This window comes from Pyrgilauda ruficollis, unplaced genomic scaffold, assembly GCF_017590135.1.
Source record: "Pyrgilauda ruficollis isolate IOZ18807 unplaced genomic scaffold, ASM1759013v1 scaffold72, whole genome shotgun sequence".
Classification (NCBI taxonomy): Eukaryota; Metazoa; Chordata; class Aves; order Passeriformes; family Passeridae; genus Pyrgilauda; species Pyrgilauda ruficollis.
In genome coordinates this window covers 2,071,843-2,078,058 of record NW_024529044.1, presented here as the reverse complement: position 1 = coordinate 2,078,058, position 6,216 = coordinate 2,071,843, and positions in this window count along the sequence as shown.

The window sequence follows — 6,216 nt, the reverse complement described above, 5'->3', positions numbered from 1 at the left end:
TGTCGGGATTTTCCCTATGGAAGCTGAATCCACGGCTCCAGCGGCTCGCAGAGGTTTCCCTGCAGGAGCAGATCCAGCAGCAGCACAAAAAGCAGGAGGGATCCGTGGCACAGCAAGGACAAGGTGGCCCTGAGCATCCCACCTGCAGTCTCCATCTCTCCCAGGTGGGATCAGGTGCATTTCCCCCACAGGACACGCTCAGCCCACCTGCCCCTGTGGGAGTGCTCCCCAGGCAGCTGTGGCTGAGGTGAGACAGCTGAAAATGGCAAATCAAGACCTTTTTTTCTCTCAAAAATGGCAATTTCCCCTTTCCAACAAAGCAGAGAGACTGCAAAAGGAAGAGATCAGCCAGTAAGGGCTGGGCTTGGTCTTAGAGGCTTTTTCCAACCCTATGATGACAGAGCAGAATGTTTGCTTGGGAGGCAGCACTGACCTGCAGGCCTGCTGCTGGAAAGGCTGCAGCTCAAGAAAATGATTGTCTGAGTTTCACTTGAAGGGATGATTTTGAAGTATAGAATCCCAGAATGGTTTGGGTTGGAAAGGACCTTAAAATTCATCTCAGCCCACCCCTGCCATGGGCAGGGACACCTCCCATTATCCCAGGGTGCTCAGAGCCACATCCAGCCTGGCCTTGGTCACTTGGCCATCACACAGTTGCTACTTTGTGCCCATGCCCAGTTTTTAATAAAATAAAGGTGATTTCTTCCTCCCAAAAAGAGTTCCTCCACTCCCAGTTTTCCCTTATTGGGTTTCCATATCCAAAGTTAACCAAAATCTGTTCATTCCCATCTGTTTGCCCTGTAACTGCTGTCCCTCAGCTTCCAGGAAAGCCCCAGGGCAGGGGAGGGATGTTCTGCAAACACAAGGAATCAGATGGAGGAGAGGTTGTGCAATCATTTCCTCACTAGAGCTCATTTCTCACTCCTCAGTCCTTTGTGAGACGCAACCACAAATCCTTGTGTGAAATGTGGTGGAGCACTTGACATGATGTTGGCAGGAGGCTTCTGTCTTCTCCTGAGAAGGAAACACATGGCAGATTCAAAGCCAGTTATTTCTCAAATTAAAACAAAAAATAATTAAACGAAACCCCCCTCATTTGCTTCTTTTTGTTATTTTTTTTTCTGAATTCCTCCTTAGCATCCTGAGAGCCCTTGAGAGGATTTGCATTTGGAAGATGAAATGAATTTCTCACAATGAGGCCAAAGAAAAGCAAGGTCTGTGCATGGAGGAAGCTGTGGCAGCAAGGAGAAGTCCTCAGCTGGTTACAGGGATGAAAGGGAAAGGAAAGGAAGGAAAAGAAAAGAAAGAAAAGAAAGAAAAGAGTGAGTTTCACAGTAAAGGCCAAGCTTCTCTAGCCACCTACAAGAGCAGATTATTTACAGGCATTTTAATTTCCTAAAGCTGCATCCATTTACCTGGCAGAGACAGGGATGTGACAGCAGTGACAACTCTTGCAGCAAACCTGTGATGTTTCACAGGCACAGTAACCCAGGGGAACCTCTTCCAGCAAGCCCCAAACCCACAGGAATGGTTTGCCTTTGGCGCCCAGGGTCCTGCTGACATCCATCCACCACCTCTCCAATCCGGAGAGAAATCGCTGGCCTGTCATGGTAAGGCAGCCCCAGCCAGGTAATAATTAGCACTGATTCCATGTATTACAGAGGGCTGAACAATAATAATCTTTATTAAGAACCCCACTGATTTTATAGACAGTTATGATACAGCTGGACCTAATTGGTCCTCCAATTAAAACACCATCAGCACTGGCTAATTAAGAAACCACCCTTTAGTAAACAAATCTCTGTAGCACATTCTACATGCTCACGTTACCAGCTGCAGCAAATTAAGATAAGAATTGTTCATCATTCTTTTCTCTGATCTTCTCACAGCCTTCCCCAGGACGATGCCTGGCAAAGTTGTGTTTCTCTCTGTGGCCACAGAGCTGCTGCTACACTGGTCCAGATGGCTTCTCAAATTCCAAAAAATGGTATTTTCAAATAGCCAAAACTCATTCTGAAAAGCACAAATCACAGCATGAGGGGTTGATCCCATGCTCCTGCCAGTGTTATCCACCAGGATCACAGACATCCAGGGGTGTTCCTGGCTCAGTTGATGCACAGCCCAAGTTCTCCCTCAGCTGTCCATAAAACCGTCTGATGTCTGTGCCAGGATGGAGATGCACAGGAACAAATCCAACATCTCCACTCTGCCTAGAACATGAGTTCATGAACTGCTATCATTCAGGACTGTTCTAATAGAAACATCATGTCTTACACAATAATCCCCTTCTCCATCCCTTCTTTCACTCTTTCAGAAACCATTTCCTGCTTTTCCCAGCTGGACACGCTGTCCTTCCTCCTGCTTTGAAGCAAATATTTTGTTTGGTTTGGCTGCTGCCACAGCCACACGTCCTCTTCTGCCTGATACTTGAGCCATCTGCTGCTAAAGAGAAAATTTGGAAGTCTCCAAAGCGGTTTGAGGTGCTGAGATGAATCAGGAAGCAGCAGAACAGGAGGAAAATCCTTCTCAGCTTCACCTGCAGAGTAATTCGAGCTGAGATGCTTTAAAAATTAAAAGCTGAAAGATGCTTTTTTAACAGCCTGGCACTCCAAGGCTGAGGAGCTGATCCACCCTGCTCCCCTCCACATGTGGACACGGAATCCAAACCCTATTTCCTCTTTTGTCTCAAGTGGATGGAAAAAGAGAACTGGCCTCTGAGCCGTGGAGGTTGCCAGCATCTGCCTTGCCTCATTTCTGCTGCTTGGAGTGATGCCTCAGGTTTAGCTTTTCTATTTTTCAGATCTTGTTCTGCTTTGGTGTGTAAGTCTAGGCTTCACATTAGGGGATGGTGAGTTCTGTGCACAGAAAACATCTGGCTGTGCTCTGGGACAGAGCAGAGGTGCTGCAGGGACAGGAGCTCAATTGCTGAAGGGGCTGGAGGTGCCCAGAGCAGGTGACACCCCCTGCTCACAGTGCCTTTCCTCCCAGGACATACACAGGGAGCTTTCTCCTTGGTGTCACTCCTGTCTCCTGTCATTTTGGGTTTATTTTTCCTCTGGGTTGTTTGGAACAAAGGGTGGTTTTTGTCCAGCTGAGCTCCAGGATCTGGAGGTGCCTGCAGTGAGACACAGAGGGGACTGTGAGGGGCTGCACAGGGCTGGGGGATGTGACAGGCACCTGCACAGGACACAAAGTCACAGCCCCACCACAAGATTCCTCTGCAGGACACCAGCCCTGGGCTTGGCTTCCCAAACCTCCGCCTCCTCCCATGCCTCTGGATGCTTTGGAGCTTGCATCACTGCTGTTTGGGAAGCTCCTTGGACTTCTCAGAAATACCACTGTTTGTTGAGTTTGCTTCCTTGCACTTCAGGGGTGTTGCTTAATTAGCATTCAATGCTGATTTCCTTCACAGCTTTGAGGAGACCTGGATAACCCCAATATTCCTGTCCAAACACCCCTTTGCTCCCCAAATCCCACAGGGTCAAACACTGTCCCCAAGCTCCCAAACCTTGAGCACACACATGCCTGTCTCTCTTGGTCCTCAACCCTCAAAAACCCACCAACAAGGTGAGTTTTTCTCACCTAGCCTGGAAGGCTTGGACTGCTCCTCGCTGTCACTCCAGGAGGACAATTTGGGACATGGTGCCTGGGGATTGGTGCTGGAGGGAGCTGCTGAATGGCCCTTTGTGTGCTTTGTCCTTTTGCTGGATAAAGAGGGCATTATTGAATGAGAAATGAGACTTTCCCTGTTGGTCAGGCCAAGTTCTTGCTGGGTTCCTGCAGGGAGCAGCGGGAGATGCTGTGCTGGGAGGATGGACTCACCCCAGGCTGGGAGGACGGATTCATTTTTTATAGAAAATCCCTTTGCCCAGGATTTTTCTCCTGGGAAGCTGAGAAGCCTCTAAGAAAAGGGAAACAACTCTTATCTCATTTGCTTCTCCTGTGTTTTGCTCCTTTGGAATGTGTTTGGAGATTGTTCACCCACAGGTGATTGTTCCATTGGACTCTGCTGTGAGTTGTTTTCACTCTTTGGCCAGTCAGTGCTGAGCTGTGTCAGACTCTGGAGAGAGTCACCAGTTTCCATTATTATCTTTTTAGCACTCTGTCTGTATCCTTTCTGTATTCTTTAGTATTCTTTAATATAATATAGTATCATAAAATAATAAATCAGCCTTCTGAGAACATGGAGTCAGATTCATCATTCCTCCCTGCCATGAGGGTCCCTGCAAATACAACAGTGAGGATGGATTCAGCCCAGACTGGGAGGATGGATTCACCCCCAGGCACGGCCAGCAGGCTCTGCTCCAGCTTTAGCAGCAGAGGAGCCTTGTGCTGGGCTGGGAAATAGGGAGAATAGTCAGAATTATGGCAGTTCTGGGGCTGGTTTTGGGCTGGAGCAGGGAACACCCCAGTGGGATCTGCCAGCCCCTCCTCTCACAGCTGGAGCTCCTGGGGGCTCTCCTCCCTTCAGCTCAGGGAGAGAGGCAAACTCCAATGGGAATATTTAAGGAGTCAGTTCATTTCCAGGAAATCCTTCTCTTGTTCTTCTTTTTTTTTTTTTTTTTTTCTTCCAATGGAAAAGTTAAGTCCTCATGAACTTTTGGAGAACTTTTGTTTGTTCCCTCTTGCCAGCTAAGCTCTGCTTTGTGCTGGTGACAGAACTCCTTTCTCCCAGTGCTGGCCATGGGCCAGGACCTGGAGCTGTCCCCTGTGTGCTGGCACTGCCACCAGCCCTGTCCCCCTTCCCTCCAGGTTGAGGCAAAGCCCCAGCTCCAACAGCTCCTCTTTGGGGACTCTCTGGGGTCTTTCCCTTCTCCTGCTTGTGCGTGAGGTGATGGAGTGAGCTCTGCCTCTTCACCTTCCTCTGCAATGGAAAATGTCAAATATCAGGGGGAATAATCAGTCAGAGCTGTGGGAGGAAAGGCTGGTGGCTCCTTGGAAGAAGCAGCAGCACAAGCAGTGTCAGAAGGAATTCCTCCTTCCCTCTCCAGCTCCAGAGATGTTCTCTCTGGGACAGGACTTGTTTGCTGGGGCTTTTGGTGCTGTCTGAGTCTTTACATCATGGGAAGGCCTGCAAAGGGAGCAGGTCCATCATGCTGGGTGGTCAAGGGAAGGTTTCCCAGATTTCTGTGTCACAGCAGGACACAGAGGCAGAGCAGAGTGGATTTCCAAACCCACTCAAAGCAGCAGCTGCAGAGGCACAAACCACAAAATGCTGAGGAAAATAAAAAAATCCAACAGCAACAGATCATACAAATGGTATTTATCTCTGGAGGCTCATGGCTTGAGTTCTCCAATGCTACTGATACCCCCAGAGCAGCAAATAAAACTCTTCCCTTTCAGAGAATCCCCATTTCCTGGGGCTGAGTGTGTGAACAGGTGACACAAATGTTTGGTTACTTCATTTACCATTTCTCAGGGGTGCAGAGTAGGAAGGGAGCTGTTGTGCAAGCAACATCTTTAAACAAGTAATAAACAACTATATTATAAAAATCTATAAAACACAAAGCAGTTAATAAACAACACAATTACAAAAGTTTCTCTTTAATTATAAAAAAAAAAAAAAAAAGAGGAAACAAGCAGGGTGTCTCTGAAGATGTGTCCTCCCACTGCCAAAATGTGTTTTGGAGCTGAGTGTGGGACGTGCACAAGCAGTGATTGCAACACAGCCACCACTGGAACTGCCTGGAGAGAACTGAATATTTTCTGGGACAGTTTTAACCTTTGCAAATGAGCTGGGCACAGGGATAAAAGGGCAGAAGTCATTGAATAATTTGGGTTGGGAGTGACCATTAAAGGTCACCCAATCCAACCCCTCTGCAGTGAGCATGGTCACTTTTAACTAGACCAGGTTATTCCAAACCAAATCCAACGTGGCTTTGAATGTTTCCAGGGATGGGGCAGCCACAGCTCCTCTGGGCACCCTGTGCAGGGTCTCACCTTCCTCTCAGGGAAGAGTTTTTCCCAATATTCAATCTAAACCTGCTCTCTGTCTGCTTGAAACCATTCCCCCTTGTCCCACCACTCCATGCCCCTGTAAAAAGCCCCTCTCCAGCTCTCTTTAGCTACTGGAAGGAATCCCTGGAGCCTTCTCTGCCCCACCTGGGTGGTTTCCAGGGGAAGAACCAACAACTACTGGCCCCAGAGTGGAGGGAGGGCAACAGCTCCTCTGGGCACCCTGTGCAGGGTCTCACCTTCCTCTCAGGGAAGATTTTT